The sequence below is a fragment of the Benincasa hispida genome, chromosome 10 (assembly GCF_027475165.1).
Source record: "Benincasa hispida cultivar pf3 chromosome 10, pf3_genome.v1.1, whole genome shotgun sequence".
NCBI lineage: Eukaryota > Viridiplantae > Streptophyta > Magnoliopsida > Cucurbitales > Cucurbitaceae > Benincasa > Benincasa hispida.
Genome location: NC_143487.1, coordinates 4,737,893 through 4,756,273, shown reverse-complemented (window position 1 = coordinate 4,756,273; position 18,381 = coordinate 4,737,893). Strand labels below are relative to the sequence as shown.

Genomic DNA, 18,381 nt, shown 5'->3' with positions numbered 1-18,381 from the left:
TACCCGTGCGTTGGCACCGGTCACACTTCATTGCGTAGTCTTTGACACCCTTAAATAATGTCGGCCAATAGAACCCACTAAGTATCCCCCATATGGTGAATCATGACATTGCGATAATATACGTTGATGAGAAGCCTCCGGTACACATAGTCGCATAACCTGGTCTGACCCCTTCTTATATAGATTCGGCTCATCCCAATAATAATATTTGCATTCATGTTTGAGCTTCTTCTGTTGGTGGTAGGTATACTCTTCAGGAAATTGCTCGCAAACCAGATAGAAAGACTATGTCAGTATACCATGGCACTTCTTCAATCTGAAACAGCTGCTCATCCAGAAACACTGCGCTCACCTCTAACTCCTTGTGGTCAACCTCCGGATTTTTGAATCTGGATAAATGATCCGCAACTTGGTTCTACGTCCCCTTGTGGTCAATTATTTTCATATCGAATTCTTGAAGGAGGAAAACCCATCTGATCAGCCTCGGCTTTGCGTCCTTCTTTGTCATTAAATATTTTATCGCCAAGTGGTCAGTATGTATAAGTACTTTTGTTCCCAGCAGATATGCTCTGAACTTTTCTAACGCAAATATTACTGCAAGCAGCTCTTTTTCTATGGTGGTGTGATTAGTCTGAGCTGGGTTTAAAGTCTTACTTGCATATGCGATGAGATGCAATATTGTTTTCCTTTTCTGTGTTAGTACTGCTCCCATCGCATATCCGCTTGCATCGCACATTATTTCAAAGGGAAGTGTCCAATCTGGCAAGATCAAAATGGGTGCAGTCGTCAATACGTTTTTTAAAATCATGAATGCGTTGCGGCAATTATCATCAAAGTCAAATTTCCTATCAACTTCCAACAACGCATTCAGTGGTCGTGCTATTTTTTAGAAATCCTTGACAAAACGTCTGTAGAATCTGACATGCCCCAAGAAACTCCTTACAGCCTTTATACTTGTTGGGGGTGGGAGTTTTTCAATTGCTTATATTTTTTCTTTATCCACCTCCAACCCATCCCGAGATACCTTGTGCCCCAACACAATGCCTTCCTTCACCATAAAATGGCATTTTTCCTAGTTGAGCACGAGATTCGTCTCCTCGCACCATTTCAATATCTTCTCCAGGTTGGCAAGACAGACTTCGTATGTGTGCCCATAGATAGAGAAGTCGTTGATAACTTGTAGAAATACAAGTTATTTATGCCACCTTATCTAGATATTGCGGTCAAAAGTTAGTAATTATACGCCAATTGTATGAAAATTAACCTAGTATGACAATAATTATAAATGTTTGGAATTACACCCACTAACGCCAAAAAGATAGAGGACAAGCCAAACTTTACTCTGTTTTGCAGGAGACCAAGTCATCGCTTGCGCTCAAGGCTCATGAGAAACTAATCAATGCATCTCTGTCACATTGCGCCCGTCGTTCAACCATGAAGAGACGATTACCGAAGTAACGGCACAATGCGACAGTCGGTCTAAAGTTATGCTTCGACCGCATGCGGTAATAAAAATAAACACTGCATGCGGTAATAAAAATAAACACCGCATGCGAACCCATGATCGAAATATGCAGCTGAGTAACGCAAAGGTGGAGGATTGAGACACGTGTACAACTAACCGTTGTGTAGATTTGACGGTTCGATTGCATAACAGAAGGAATAATATCCCTCCATCTTCGAAATTTCCATAACAAAAGTGGGGACCACAAGGCCAGAGTCAAAGGATCTGCTCCTATAAATACCCTAGCGAATTCAGAGAAAAATATGTTATTTGATACTGGGCTAAGTGCTATAAGATTTTAGAGAGAAAAAGGCTAAGCTGATTATTGAAAAGAAGAAATCCGAGAAGAGAAAGAGATAAGGTCGAGAGATAAATCTCAGATCCGACCAGCTGTATACCCGATCGAAACTCTGTGTAGAATCCCCTGCTACCGGTGGAGCAAGCCTGAGAGGGAAGCTCTTCCTACCATCGAAATCATCATATCTGGCAAACAGATCTCCATTGAATCTGTGCCAAGACATAGGCACCGGATTGTATCTATTCTATCTCTCTTTCATTGTATTCCATATTTTCTTTATCTCTTCATTCACACATCATGTATCAAACACTTAGTAGAAATATTGAATGTTTCGATAGATTTCGTTTACCATTTTCTGTCTATTTTCATTCACCCATTAGTCACTTTCTCCATGATGTTTTCTTAATCTATTGATGAGTAATATGAATCACCAAGAACTTAATATGTATTAAATTTATAAAATATGTTTAACTAAAGCATACTAGACAGCATCTTCACCTGTGAGAGCAGAAGTGAAGATGTCATTCTGATCTATCGAGAGAAGGTTAGAAGAGTGCGTTAACTAAAGCGAGTAGTACTTCTAGACATGAAAGCAACCTTGCATTCATTACGTTAAACTCTGTTTCACCATAGACATGTGGGAAACACGGCCGATCACTGAGAGGTGTACGCCAAGAGAAGAACGGAACAGTACTTATACCTTTAATTCAATTAAGAACTTACGTTGTTTGTAATACTTATCTCTCTTTCTAATCTATTCACAAGACTTGTCGTCGCATCCCACGTCTTTGCACAATCTCCACAGCTAGCCTTAATCCTTGTATCTTGCACATAAAAGCCTGTATCTTATAACATCTAGTTTAGGTTTATTGTATTTCCATGTTTTATCGCATTCTACTGCTTTCCTTTATTTTTCTGTAATTTACATACTATACACACTTTTATAAAGAATTGAAAAACCGGTCGCATATACCATGAACATACCGCAATAACCGTCACCACTTCCCCGTGTTCGACCTCAGATCACACCGAGAAACTTGTGGTGGAATTACACTTGGTTCCATCGTAAGGAAACTTGTGACAACGCAGGGCATACTACGTGAACATCTTTAATTAACGTATAAATAGTAGTAGTATCGCATCATCATGAGCATTGAATAACATACAAACCCACGCGTAACAGTCGTCCATGAATATTTCAACGAAATCCTCCAGATATTCTGAAAAGATGGCCATCATGTACCTTTGGAACGTGCTCGACGCATTGCAGAGGCCGAACGACATGCGGCGAAAAGCAAAAGTCCCATATGGGCAGGTGAATGTGGTCTTTTCCTGATCTTTGGGAGCTACCATAATCTGATTATAGCCGGCATACCCATCCAGAAAGCAGTAAAAGTCATTTCCAGCTAGACGATCTAACATTTGGTCAATGAACGGTAAAGGGAAATGATCTTTCTTCGTTGCCGCATTTAGCTTGCGGTAGTCCATGCAAATATGCCACCCGGTGATGGTTCTTTGCGGTATCAGTTCATTATTTTCGTTGGGGACTACCGTCATGCCACTTTTTTTTGGCACGCACTGCATGGGGCTGACCCACGTGTTGTCTGCTATCGGATAAATAATGCCCCCATCTAACCATTTGATGATCTCCTTTCTAACGACCTCTTTCATCGCAAGGTTGAGTCTGCACTGATGTTCGATCGATCCCTTATGGTTTTCTTCGAGACGAATTCGGTGCATACAGTATGCGGGGCTAATTCCTCGAATGTCCGTGAGCGTCCAGCCAATCGCTTGCACATATTTTCTTAGAATGCTCAGCAACACATCCTCCTGGTCTTCATTAAATTCAGAGGAAATAATGACTGGCAGTTTTTCATTCTGCCCCAAAAATGCATACTTTAGGTTATTCGACAGGGTCTTCAACTCTATTATTGGTGGTTCTTTCAAGAACGGTTGCATTGTTTTTCTTTCTTCATTTTCTGTTGGCTCTTCTTCCTTGTTTGTTTTTTCTATGATCACATTACATGTCGCAATGGATGCGCTTGTATCCTCATCTTCATTTTCATTGTCCAGCTTCTCTTTTTCATTCAAACTTTGGTCGTCATTAGATTCATTCAGGTCTTCATCGTCAGGAAACTTCATGGCTCGGATGATGTTGAACTTGAGCTTCTGTTCATTTACGCTCAAAGTGATCTCTCCTTTGTGCACATCAATCTGGGCACGACCTATTGATAAAAATGGTCGCCCCAGGATGATGGGCACATCTTTGTTGGCTTCGTAATCTAAGATGATGAAGTTGACTGGTAAGATAAATTTGTCGATGGTGACCAGCACGTCCTTCACCTTCCCCTCTGGATGCACCAGAGATCTATCTACAAGTTGGAGAGTCACGGTCGTAGGCACAAGTTTCCCCACATTCAGCTGCTTAAACATCGACAGAGGCATCAAGTTGATGCTGGCTCTAAGGTCACACGATGCCTGCCCAATGTAAAGTCCTCCAATGGAGCAAGGTATAGTAAAGCTCCCAGGATTACTCATCTTCGGTGGGATTATTGATTTCGAGCTCTACGTTAAAGCCACCGTGGAAAACTTACCAGTGCCCCTCTTCTTGGTTACCATATCCTTCAGAAACTTCGTGTATGCAGGCATTGCCTCAATCGATTCATTAAATGGAATATTAATATGCAATTGTTTTAATATAGTCATGAAGCGTTGGTGCTGTACCTTGTCATTCTTCTTCTTTCTGAGTTTCTGTGGGAAAGGTGGCAACTGCACTCTTACGGTCCCCTTTTCTGTCGGCTTTGAGGTGGACGTAACTTCTGGCTCTATCACTTCTTTTTCTCCTTCTTCTTATTGAGTCACCGCAATCTCAGGTTTCGGCGCAATGAGAGTCGTTCGGCTAGGCTTTTTTCTCTCTCCCTCCACAGTTTTTCCACTCCGCAATGTCACGACTTGACCTTGCTCTTTACCTGATCCCCCTGGGTTGCATGGGAGTTCTGTTGAACTCGACAGGGCCACTTGCGGTCTGTTCTTTAGCTCGCTCGCAATCTGGCCCATCTATAATTCCAATTTGCGAATGGACGTTGCCTGGTTTTGAAGCATAGTTTCGTTCTTCTTATACTGCTTCAACAGATCTTCCAAGGAGGAAGATTGCGGTGGTTACAAACTACTGGCTTGATTGCTCGTCTGGCCGTTATTTCGCGGAAAGAATTCGAGTGGCCCTTCTTTTTGCGCCAAAGATTGGAAATTTTACTGCTGATTCTTCCACACAAAGTTGGGGTGATTTCTCCACCCCGGGTTATAGGTGTTAGAGAATGGATTGTTTTTCACAAAATAAATAGACTGTGGGTTCTGATGCTCAATTTTATGAAGTGGAAATGTGGATGATATGCGATGGTGAAATTGCGTTGTGCACTCAAGTTTCCTCAGCGGAATCTAAATGTAAATTCCACTAAGTTTCCTGGTAAGTCTAGGGTCGAACACAGGGACTTGTGAAAATAGGTTACGTTGGTAATTTTTATGAAAACTTTGCGGTGGCCAAATAAATAAATTGTTGGTTTGTTGTTGATTGCCTTAATGAGAAATAAATAAATGTGGTGGAGATTGAAAAGAGTTGATAAACGGAAGATGTGATGAGTATGCGGTGAACGGGTTGAGAAAAGTTTCGGCTAACACTTCCTAGGATGCGATCATGTAACATGCATACAACAGTAAACCACCTCTCGGTGTGAATGCCACAACTTCTAAAACTAGAATGCATGCGATATATGCGAAAAGTCTATAGAACCTACACATAAGCCTTTATTCTTATTTATGCGATGACAGAATGACACACAAAAAATAAGGTGACCACATAATATCATTCCTATCTCTAAGATGCATACGATCACTACAAGAAATTTGGCCTTTTATGTCGGTTGGAAAAAATAAACACAGATGTATAATGTCGGTTGCAAAAAGAAAAAAAAGCAAATCTTTAATGTCGGTTTTAAACTGACATTAAAGATATATTTAATCAAGCTACAGTGTCGGTTTAAAACCGACATTGTAGCTAAACCCTATCGACTCTTTCCTTTTATTAAAAACCCTATTTTTTCATTTATCAAATTTTCTTCTCTTTCTTTTTCTCACAAATTTTCTCTCCCTCAGAACCCTCTCGCCATCATCTTCATTAGTCCATCACCATCGTTCATCAGATCTTCCATTCTTGCCACCGTCTTCCGTTCCTTTATCAGATTTGTGTGCGTTCCAATTTTTTCATTTCTGCTGTGCTTGGGCATGAGTAGACTACTTTCCTTATCCGTATTCGGTACCCCCGGTATTCCTATCAATACTTCGATTTTCAACACCGACTCAAACTCTATTTTCTCTCTTTTTCTCACAAATTTCCTCTCCCTTAGAACCCTCTCGCCACCATCTCCATCAGTCCGTCGACATCATTCATCAGATCTAACTCCACCATCTGTGCGTTCCAACTTCGTCCGTCCGATTGTTTGCTTCACCAGGTCTACCATCTATTCGTCCGTTAGGTCTGCACCGATTCATCCACCGCCATGAGTCGTATGTCAAGTCATTGATTCCTTCGTCAAATCGTCGATTCATTCATTAGATTCGCCAACCTGTCGTTCTTCAACCCAATCTCAGCTTAGATATATTCCTATGATCGAGCTCCGCTCAGATCTGTTCAAGCCCCGATTTGTTCAAGATCTTCAAGGCCCAATTTGTTTAAGTTTTGTACTAGTGATGAAAGCATGATTTTTTTACATAAAGGGTGATTTATGTCTCTCTTTTCTTTCCATCAGATTTGTTTCAAGATCTCTCTTTTCTTTCCTTTTCTTCTCTTATCTTCACTTCAGCTTCTTCCATGAGTTTGGGTTTTCCTCTTCTTCTTCAGCTTCAACTTTGCTATTTTTAATCCTATGAATGTGTTTTTACTCTATAGATCTTTGTAGGTGGGTTATTCCATAAAAACTGAGATGTTTAGTTTTAGTTTAAAGTAAAGAAGCAAAAAAATCTTTGCATTAGAATATGGTTCCTCAATAAGTGCAAGTACTCATCTTAATATTAAAACTCGTTTTTATTGAACTATATACTCAAAATCAATTTGAGTAAAAAACTTGATCATATTCCATATATTTTATTGGTAAAGTGCATTTATAATTTTGATTCATTAAATGCAAGATTGACTCTAAAATGCTAGTTGTTTGTTATATTTAGTTACATTTGAGAAGATGTGCAGTGAGTTAAGGTCTGAAAAAATAAATACTGAGAAGATGTGTAGTGAGTTGAGATCTGTCTTACTGTACCTCGGTTTGTATCAAATGTATACTAGCTTTGAATCTAGACATTATCTTGTACTCTCCTAAATTAATCTTATTAACTATAATGCAGGTATGAAATTGACAGAGTCACAGCTGGACAACAATTGGATTTGAATCTTGAAAGAGGGTGAGTATACTTCTCCATGTAAAAGAGTCGGGTGGGGAAAAATTCATTAAGAATATTCTTACCCTTATATGTTAAATCAATTAAATTTAGATCATTTGGTCATATTTTCTTTTGGCTACTTGTATTTCTAAACTTTGAAACGTTTCTACATTTGTATGTTTCCTGATTGTACTTATACATACTAGATAGTCTTCCATCATGTAATGTCGAATCAAAGCATTCTCATCTATACTAGGTATATCTCTTTACCATTTTAAATTTGTTTTGTTTAAGAAAGATGTTATACTCATAAAGTTAATTGATTCATAGGGCTTGGTTCTAGCAATTGGAATAAACAACTATTGACCAAAGAAACTGGTAAAGATTAGGTCGATTTTGTGTGGTTTCAAGTGTTTTGTGAGAGAGTCCTGTTTAAGGTTGGTTTGTTTCTAATTCTTGGAATTGTTTGTTTGTACAGTTGAATTTTCTTCATCTTCTTTATCTACTTTGTTGGGGTTATTGTATTCTCTTTTTTTTTTTTTTCATCAGGATCTTGTTTCTTTCACCATTCTGATTAGTGATTAGTTCGTAAGCTGATAGGCTAAAATTGAGAAGTAATCTTATTTGTTGTCTGAATTTATTCTTATCAATTGGCTTTAACCCTTTGGATATTGTTTCGTTGAAGTTTTACCTAGACTTGGATTAGCTTGGCTATTGCTAGTAGTAGTTTAATTGGAGATAATTGAAAATCTAAGCTCCTAAAAGTTAAGAAGTCATTTTTTTTAAACTTTTGGATGAGCATTGCTAAGGAAACATGTTTAAAGCTTCTCTGTTTCTTCTTTTAGCAACAATTCTCTTAAGTCTTCTGCAATTCATTCTCTTTAAGTCTTCTATCATGAATTTCCTCCAAATAGTTGTATTATGTAAATTCATTATGGCTACAAACTTGAGTGCTTAGATCTTTTGCAGTCAGCATTTGGTTTTCTTTACAATACTTGAAGTAATCAACTCAATTTTGATGGATTCTTTCAACTAGGTTTGTTCACACCACAAAACAACATTGATTTTTATGCATGAGTCATGTGTTTAACCAAGTACCTACCTTTAGCTATAAGTGTATGCTTCCTATCCATTTTATTATATTATCTCTGATGAACTCTTTAAGACCAATTCTAATAGTACTATTTGAGATATATGTATTTTATGAACTCATAGGTTACTATTAATTATATGATAATATTGTACACATTTTATAGCAATCAATTGATGTTTTAAAGTTACATTGCAGGTGTTTTGTTCTCGATTCACTAATGAGATTTTTTTCCAAATGAGATGCAAAGATACTCTTAAAAACTATTCTGCTTAGTTATACCAAAATATTCATGAATAATTATTGAAGTCAATGTAGAAAAGCTTAGAAATTGGGACCAAAGAAAATGCTAATTCACAATGAGAATTCCTACTAAATGCTAGCTTATTTTTTCTAAAATATGGCCTTCGTGTGCAGATCTGGCCTCCGTTCATTGATTTTCCTCTATTTTTCGTGATCGTTCAGGTTTGTTGTGGTTCCAACCTCCGTTCGTTGATCTGATCTTCGTTGGTTGTCGATCCGACCTCTGTGTCGTCGCTCGTCGATCAAATCTAAAAGATGCCATTTTCTTTATCATTTTTCAGATCCACCAAATTCGTGTTCTTTTTTTATGGTCGTTTGTCTCCATCATAGTCATTTTGGTTGAATTTCGTATGTTCTTATTAAAATGGAGTTGCATTTTATGCTTGCTCAGGATATTGGATTCTGTGTGGAGTGTGAAAGTCCTGGAGGGGTAAAAACGGTAAATTGATTAGTGACCCTGTAAGTTCCAAGTGTACTAGTAATTTCCTTGTGTTTAATTGTTTTCGATCCTTTAATTTGGTCCTCAAATTCCTGTTGGAGTCTTTTCCATTCATACTCTTTTACTTCAAATTATATGATGGATTTGAACTGTTTTCTTGCAGTTGATTGCCTCATAAACGTTATGAGTCTGACCAAGTGAGTTAATGGTAACATCTTGCTTTTATTTAGTGTTGAAATTATGCCCTTGCATTGTTGGGGACTACAAGTTAATTTGGGACAATACGTATTCAACTTTTTTAAAGAAGGTAATGAACACGATAGCCAACTTCTTTCTTCAAACTATCTCTAAGCTCCTATAATCTATTTGGTTTGCCTGTGACTTCTCAAGTCTGCATAGACGTACGCAGATGTTTGTAGAAAAAGACCTTGAATAGACCTTTAGTTTATGATGGAAAAGATGATGAGATTTCTACACCCATGCATGGAAATGCCAAAGTTTTAGCCATCTGGGTATATAGTGATTAGTGATTGTGCTTTCCAATAATACATGAACTTCCAAACCCTTCCCATTTTGTTAAGGTAGATATACTTGATTAATTTTTTTTTTCACTTTTGGCTAATGAAATTTGAAAGAGTCTCATTTTTTATATGATAAATTGTTGCCTTTTTTCCCTCCAAATTATTCTTACTTGGTCTTGTTCTGGATAGAAACCAATTAAGGAATCAACTTTTTGTTGCACCTAAGATCTCTAATACATCTGGATAGAAACCAAATTATTCTTACTTGTTCTTGTTCTGGATAGAAATGCATATGTGTTGATTAGGGAGATCACTTTGACGGGGAAGGTATAAATGTACTATCTTTTTTGCTTTGTGATTTCACTTGCAAGTCATTTTTTATAACTATTCTGTTTGTCAGGGATTATCCTCTGTAGGCATTTTTAGAGAACTATTTCACATTCAAACTAATCCTCTATAAAAAACTATTGTTTATGTTCATCCGATTTAGTCTTGTTGTCATTTGTTTTTCAAGATTTGTGTTTGTTGGGGCTTGGGAGTTAATTAATGATGTCTGAGATCATTGTCTTCTATTGGTTCATTTTTTTTCATTTTTCTTTTGTTTACTACTGAATGTAAGAGGACGAGGGTTTCTTTTGGTTTTGGAGTTAATGTATTCTTTTCTTGTGTTTGATTGATTTGGTTCGTTCTTTTGATTTAGGGGGGAGAGTTCATAGATGATTTATCCAGCAGGTTATGGCTGTTTATTTAGATTTTTTTTTTTAGTTTGTGAGGTGAGTGATTTTTTGCTTTGGCGTAGGCTTAGTTGTTATTGTGAGATGTTCTCAATCGTATGTGATGTTTATTAGTGACTGAAATGAATTTGATTAATATGAATGTTTTAAAAAGATTCAAGGCAGTTCTTTTTGTTTTCCCTCTCGTAATGTTGTTCTTTGCAGAAGCGGAGAGATGTTGAAGCACTTAACTCAATTGAACAGGTACTCTTATATATCAGTTAAATCATCTGCTCCCTTGGTATCTCTCATATGTTCTTGACTTTATGGTTAGTGAATTTGATCTTTACTGGCATTTTCATGAAGGAAGCGGGTGAGAACTTGAAAGAACCCAAACCTATTGTTTTTTAAGATAAAAATTTTTAATCTAGAGAAGGAATTAACTCCCTTGAATTTGGTATGTTTGTGTGTGTGTGTGTTTGTGTCTTATTTTTTCCCTGTTGTTCTCACTTCTCTTTTTTATTTTGCTTTATTTGGAGATTTTTCCATTTGGACTTGAAGTAAACCCAACAATGTACAGAAGGATAAACGATTTAAGGATGTTGGGGAAAAGGTACTTTGTTATACAAATGCTTTTGATTCTCTTCAATATGGACTATTAATGGAAATATCTCCATCCAAATGATATTGAAATGTATATGTTTGGAGTTTGGCTATAGTAGGAGTGTAATGCCTTCTTTGGTTTCGTATATCATTTATTTTATTTTATTCTTCAATGCAAAACAATTTCTTTAGACACCTGACATTCTTGATAATGATGAGCATGTGATAATTGTTTGGGCTATTCAACTTTTCTTTATGATCTTATTTTAGAAGTTGCAAATGAATTTTACTTGTTCTTAAATTAAATTTATTATTCTTGAACAGGCTACTCTTCTAACATATACCGCTTTTTAAAGCAATGAATGTACTTTATGGATTATTGGAACCCTGTTTTGGTTTTCCTTTTGAAGGTATACTAATATAGGATTACAGGTACTAACATACAAATAGCGTAACTGTTGATGATTGGTTGAAGTTCGTTGTAATGTTTCTTTATAGGAGTTTTGATGAAAGATTTTACTTTTTAGGAAACCTCTCTCATAATAAGTCGGAGGTGGTCTTCCTTTGAGTTCCAGTTTCTCAGTATGCTCATACATTTGGTTGCTTGCATGTGTTGATGGTTGAAGTTCACTTTCTCATCTAGCCAACATTATTTTTAATTAAAAGTCTTGTTTTGTATGAATAAACTGTCCATGATAAATTTGGTTGCTTGCAATATTGTTTTTTTTCCCCCTGTTTTTACATTATGTTTGAACTATGTGATTAGAAGGAGATGGTATATATATATATATATATACATATATATATATATTGTATGCTTTGACATATTGATGCAGAATATTTATGATTTCTATCATAAAGATCTATTTAAGCTAATGCATCTGATGACATGTTTTTGTACTATTTAAGTTTGTATCCCATTTATAGGATACAAACTTTGAAGGTGCTTTTTTTGTAGTTATTTCATTTATAGGACCTTTTGTATCCCATTTTATCATATCAATGAATGGTTACTATTTCCTCAAAAAAATAATGTCTTATCACATCACACCAATAGAAATAATGACCATCAAGTTTGAATTTATCGAGCATGGACACGAGTGCATATTATTTTGTTTGATTTGTACTAATCAGTATGTGTAATATTTAACTGCAATTCTTGGAACTGATTTTGGTTCTCAACATTGGAATTTCAGTATAAGTGGTTTCATCATTCATGAACTACTTGCTTTATTTTATTTTTTCTTTTTTAAAAAAATTCTTTGGTTCCCATTGAAAGCCTATACTAATTTCAGCCATTGCAAGTCTTATGGTAACGTCTCAACTTATGATTATCTAGATTGCAACCTCATTGAACTCTACTGATTGTTTTGTCCTGCAATCCGGCTCTTCTGTTTTCTCTTGCCATGGAAACCAAAGTACATTCGAGCAGCAACAGTTTGCTGACAAAAGTTGCAGAGTTTCTAAGGGTAAGGTCTCAAACATTTTATCCATTTATATCTATCTATCTATCTATCTATCTATCTATATATATATTTGAATGGATACAATCTTCCATTGCATGTGTTATGCTTACGCCCAAACCTTTATTGTTTGTGATCCTTTGAACAACAGTGGTCAGATAAAGATGCCTATAACCAGACACTGCTGAAGTTGGGGGGTCTGTTCAAGAAGAATTATGAAGGGATCCATACTTACCAAGTGGAGAGGGATAGTAAACTGATAATGTTTGTAAAATCATAATCTTTGTATTACTTGTAATTTGTGTTTTCAAGGCCTGAATTATTGTACGCCTTTTAAATTATAATTCTATAGCAAAATTTGCGGATTAAATATAATAGATTTACAATCCATACATGAATAATATGTCATAGCCATAGCGTTCGATGATGATGTGTCATGTTGTACTTTTTTACCCAAAAAATAGATTTGGCAAGGGAACTTTAAAAATGGACTAATTGATAAAACGGATAGATTCGGACTTCAATATCGGTTAAGAATTAAAAAAAAAAAGGCTTTAATGTCGGTTGAAACTAACAGGCTTTAATCACTAAAGACCTTCAATGTTAGTTGCAACCGACATTAAAGCCCGAATTTGTTCTAGTGGATGCAGGTTGACAAACAGAGCTTATCTCTAAGTCCCTATCTCTTGTTTATACAGTTCTAATCTTGTTCTTTCGAGTCCAGATTCTAACCTAGCTCTCTCGAGTCATTAGGTTCTTTCTTTAGACTCTCTCGAGTAACTCTAAAGGGTATTTTGCACAGCATAAAACAAGACAATCGCAAGCAATGAACTTCCTAAGTCATGTTAACTTAGTTTTTCTCAACCCATTCGACTAGTTTAGCTACTCATGCGTGCCAAGAGAGTAAACAGATGTAGAAATAGAGCTTTCATTGCATAAATATAAAGATGAAGTACAAAATAACAATGCAAGTATAGAATAAAAGGGTCTGGTAGCAATCTCTTACTACCCAGGCTTTTACATTGTTTTCTACTCGTGCTCAAAAGATAATTTCGCTCTCGCGAGAGTCAGCCTACTCTCTGCTTCTTCGCCTCAAGGTTCTCTCTCAAGTTTCCTTGAGCGATCTTCAACGTCACAACTCTTCCTTTGCTCTACCTTAAAACGAAAGAAAACTATGAACAAAGACGTACGAACTAAAGTATGAAATCTCTAACTGCTGAACTGGTGAACCCCTTTTCTGAAGGATGCCCTTGGTATTTATAGAGCATCCATGGTGAAAGGCGGCTTCTCTCTCATGATTGTACAGATGGGATGGCTTTAATTCCTGACTGATGCGTTGAATAATGGTCTCTGAAAAGCTAAATGTACTTGTGATCGTTATCGGTTGTCAACTTAATTCGGATTCGACTGTCATCAGCTTTCTGTCCCATCGCGATTAATTAGCCTTTCACCTAGATGCGCCCACCATGTTACTCTGACCAAGTTGCGGCGATCCTTCCCGGGTGAATATTTGCGAACACGATCACTGCAAAGCCTTGCGGTAATGCTGCGCTTGACCAATGATTTCCTATGATCGTAATTCTTGCATTGCGTCAACGCATATTTTGCATAAAAACAAAAAAAATCAACTGTTCCTATGCGATGAACACATGCGACCGCAATATTATGAAATTGATGCTTGATGGACGCAATTTAACATTTTTTATCAATGCAATCCAACATTGTTTAAGAACTTAGCACTATGATAACGTGCATTTCTGCCTGTTATCAGGTTCTGTGGGCATTCTTCCATTACGTGTCCGTCACCGCAAGTCGCACACCTTGTGGTATTCTGATTAATTGTGTTCACTTGCCCACTCTGTGGTGTTAGGCTTTTGATCTCAATTCCTTGAATTAGGTTCATCATTGCGGTCATCTGACTCTGTAGTGAAGCGATAACACTATTATTTGTGTCGTTATCCTTAATTCTCAGTCTCTGATGCGCCGAATATTTGTCTAAGTGGGCTTAATATCTTCACTATAATCCAACACCTAGCTCACTATTTTGTTAGTGGAATTATCCAACAAAAGTTTGAATTTTTTCACTAACTTTAGTCAAAGGGCAAAATAGTCATTTTGTCAAAGTCAAACTTTAACCGAAAAGCCAACATTTTGACTTTTTATGATTTTTTTCGTGTTGACTAATTTTGACCTCCCGAGCATGAATCCGCATTCATTTTCTCAAAATTCAAATCACATTTGAATATAAGGTCGATCAAATTTTGACTTTTCGAAGTCAAAAGTCAACTCTTTGACTTTTTACATCTTTGACCATTTCCATCATTTCCGAGCTTCTGAATATGAACGTATCCATATTCTTGATATTTAAATCATATTTAAATATTAAAGATGTATCTCTAAACTGAAAAATCCGACCACTATATCACATATACTTGTCCGTTTCTCTTTCTTCACCTAATTCGAACAATTCGAATTATTCTATCATACTGTTCTAAGTTTATTCCATATGAGCTAGTAGGGGAACCTAATGGACCTATAGATCATGGGCTCCAATGATCTGAGATTAACTAGCTAAACTCTTTAGGTGGAGCTAATCAATATTCGTTAACTAACGGGTCATTCCATCTAAAGAGTTTAGCTAGCTAATTTCGGATCGTTGGAGCCCATAATCTATAGGTCCATTAGGTTCCCTTACTAGATCATATGGAATAAATTTAGAACAGTATGATAGAATAATTCGAATTATTCGAATTTGGTGAAGAGAGAGAAATCGACAAGTATATGTGATATAGTGGTCAGTTTTTTCAGTTTAGAGATACACTTTAATATTTAAATGTGATTTAAATATCAAGAATATGAATATGTTCATATTTGGAAGCTCGGAAATAATGGAAATGGTCAAAGATGTAAAAAGTCAAAGAGTTGACTTTTGACTTTGAAAAGTCAAACTTTGACCGACCTTATATTCAAATGTCATTTGATTTCGAGAAAATGAATGCGAATTCATGATCGGGAGGTCAAAATTAGTCAACACGGCAAAAATCATAAAAAATCAAAGTGTTGACTTTGACAAAATGACTATTTTGCCTTTTGACTAAAGTTAGTGGGAAAATCCAAACTTTTGTTGGATAATTCCACTAACAAAATAGTGGGCTAGGTGTTGGCTTATAGTGGAGACATTAAGCCCACTTAGATAGTGGATTTTAGGTGTTGGGTTTTTATGAATTGATTTCATGCAATTTTTGCATGGTTCTTTTCTATAAATATGGGCTTTGAATTTGGATTAAAAACTTTTGCCTTTTTGCCAAAATTGTTTTCTAAATTTGGGCTGGAAAAATCACTATTTTGGAGTAAAATTCAAAACCAAACCCAACCCAAAATTCCATCTTCTTTTCCATCTCCTTTTCTCTCTCGGGTTCTTCACCCATCGGGTCCCACAACCCGGTTCTGAGTCCAGAGGATAGTAGATCAGCTCTAGTGGTGGTTCGGAAGAGTTCGGGTCGAGATGTAGTGAGGAAAAGCGTTTTGGGAGCTATAAAGATTGTATTACATCCCTTTAACTTACTGTTTTTTTTCCTACTTTTTGCATGCTTTTTCCTTTAAATTAAAAGCAATTAGAGTGTAGTTAGATCCTTATTCCGCTGCGTATGTCTCGTGTTCCATCAATGAACCTGCCTGATCGCTATTCAGAATTCACGGAATTTCTAGCTATGGTGGCAGATGGTGATGTTGAGGATCCGTTGTCCTATCAAAAGGCAATGGAGGATGTTGACTGGGATGAATGAGTCAAAGCCATGAATCTCGAGATGAAGTCGATGTACTTCAACTTAGTATGGGATCTTGTAGATCAGCCTGATGGGTAAGACCTGTAGGTTGTTAGTGGATCTACAAGCACAAACAAGGTACTGATGGGAAGGTGCAAACCTTCAAGGCTCGACTTGTGGCAAAGGGTTATACCCTGGTAGAGGGAGTCGACTATGAGGAGATTTTCTCACCTGTTGCCATGTTAAAGTCGATCCGCATCCTTCTATCCATTGTAGCTTATTATAATTATGAGATTTGGTAAATGGATGTCAAGACGGATTTTTTGAATGGTAATCTTGAGGACACCATTTACATGGTGCAACCCGAAGGATTCATCGTGCAAGGTCAAGAGCAAAAAAGTTTGCAAACTGAATTGGTCCATTTATAGGCTGAAGCAGACGTCTCAATCTTCGAATATTCAGATTGATGTTGCGATCAAATCGTATGGTTTTGACCAAAACATTGATGAACCTTGTGTTTACAAGAAAATAGTCAACAGTTTAGTAGCTTTCTTAGTATTGTATGTAGACGATATACTACTCATTGGGAATGATGTAGGTCTACTGACTGCAGTTAAGAACTGGCTAGCGACCCAATTTCAAATGAAAGATTTGGGTGAGGCTTAGTTTATTCTAGGTATATAGATCTTTCGGGATCGTAAGAATAATGTGCTAGCACTGTCTTAGGCATCGTATATTGACAAAATCTTGCTCAAGTACTCGATGCAAAACTCCAAAAAAGGGCATACTACCATTCAGGCATGGAGTCACTTTGTCTAAGGACATGTGTCCTAAGATGCCTCAAGATGTTGAGGACATGAGACAGGTCCCATATGCATCTGCCTTTGGTAGTTTAATGTATGCGATGCTCTGCACTAGGCTAGACATCTGCTATGTTGTGGGAATAGTTAGTAGGTATCAATCTACCGAGGCTAGGGTCACTGGACCACAGTTAAGAACATCCTCAAGTATCTTCGGAGAATAAGGGACTACATGCTTGTGTATGGGTCTAGGGATTTGATCCTTACTGGATACACGGATTCTAACTTTCAGATTGATAAGGACTCTTAGAAGTCCACTTTAGGGTTAGTATTTACTCTTAACGGAGGAGCTGTAGTGTGGCAGAGCACTAAGCAGGGGTGCATCGTCGACTCTACGATGGAGGTCGAGTACGTAGCGGCTTGTGAAGTTGCTAAAGAGGCTGTCTGGTTCAGACAGTTCTCGACAGAGCTGGAAGTTGTTCTAGATATGTCTAGGCCCATCACCCTCTATTGTGACAATAATTGCGCTGTGGCGAACTTCAAGGAGCCCATGAGTCACAAGCGTGACAAACACATAGAGCAGAAGTATCATCTGATCCGCGAGATAGTGTATCAAGGAGACGAGATCGTCACGAAGATCACCTAGGAGCAAAACGTTGCTAAACCGTTTATGAAGACTCTCACAGCTACAATGTTTGAGGGTTACCTTCAGAGTATGGGTCTACGGGACCGCTCGCGGTTGGGCTAGGGCAAGTGGGAAATTTTGCTGCACTGGGTTTTTATGCCCTAGTTTATTGTTTTGTACTGTTTGTTTGTACTCCCCACTACGCTTTAGGATAAGTGGGAGATTGTTGGGGTTTGTGCCTTAAAGTCTCGTGTCCTATAGTTTGTAAACAACTTGGTAAGAACACTTGTGATAATAATATATGATATTTACTTTACTTCTTGACTTTGCACATTTAGATGTTTTGTATTTTACCACGAACCAATAAACTTAATATCCCTGGTTGTCTTTATGTAACTTTAGCATGTATGTAGTGACATACAAGTGGATCATGTCTTAAGTGACAACCAAAATAGTCCATAGTATATGGATATAGGAGGGAAACCTTATCCTAGTAACACTACGAACGCGGCCCGCTTTGTGGAATTGTTACAAGTGTTGTGACTTGTCACAGATGGTATGATCCTGATCATTCGTGTAGTGGACATGCGAACGGGGGCATCCTATACAAAGAGTTTGTATAAGACTTGACCTCGAAGTGTTAACGTCTTGTCATATAACTCCGTTCATGGCTGAGATTTCACTTCACTAGGATGATCATAGGTAACATGACCCCAATCCTAAGTAAGCTGGGAACTCATGCCATTGAGGGCGGTCCTTTGATTTGCATGGGTGCGGTGGCCAGAGCGCCGACTCAAACCTACCACTTTGGGGATTCGTCTGATTTGGGAG

General features: G+C 37.3%; 1 long non-coding RNA gene across 1 annotated transcript; it reads left to right on the top strand.

Annotated features, from left to right (window-relative positions):
* The first annotated feature begins 9,990 nt into the window (after positions 1–9,990).
* Positions 9,991–12,667, top strand: LOC120089392 (uncharacterized). The gene is made up of 4 exons (XR_005485163.2): positions 9,991–10,559; positions 10,835–10,908; positions 12,238–12,367; positions 12,513–12,667. It is a non-coding gene; the product is annotated as an uncharacterized LOC120089392 (long non-coding RNA).
* The last annotated feature ends 5,714 nt before the right edge of the window (positions 12,668–18,381 follow it).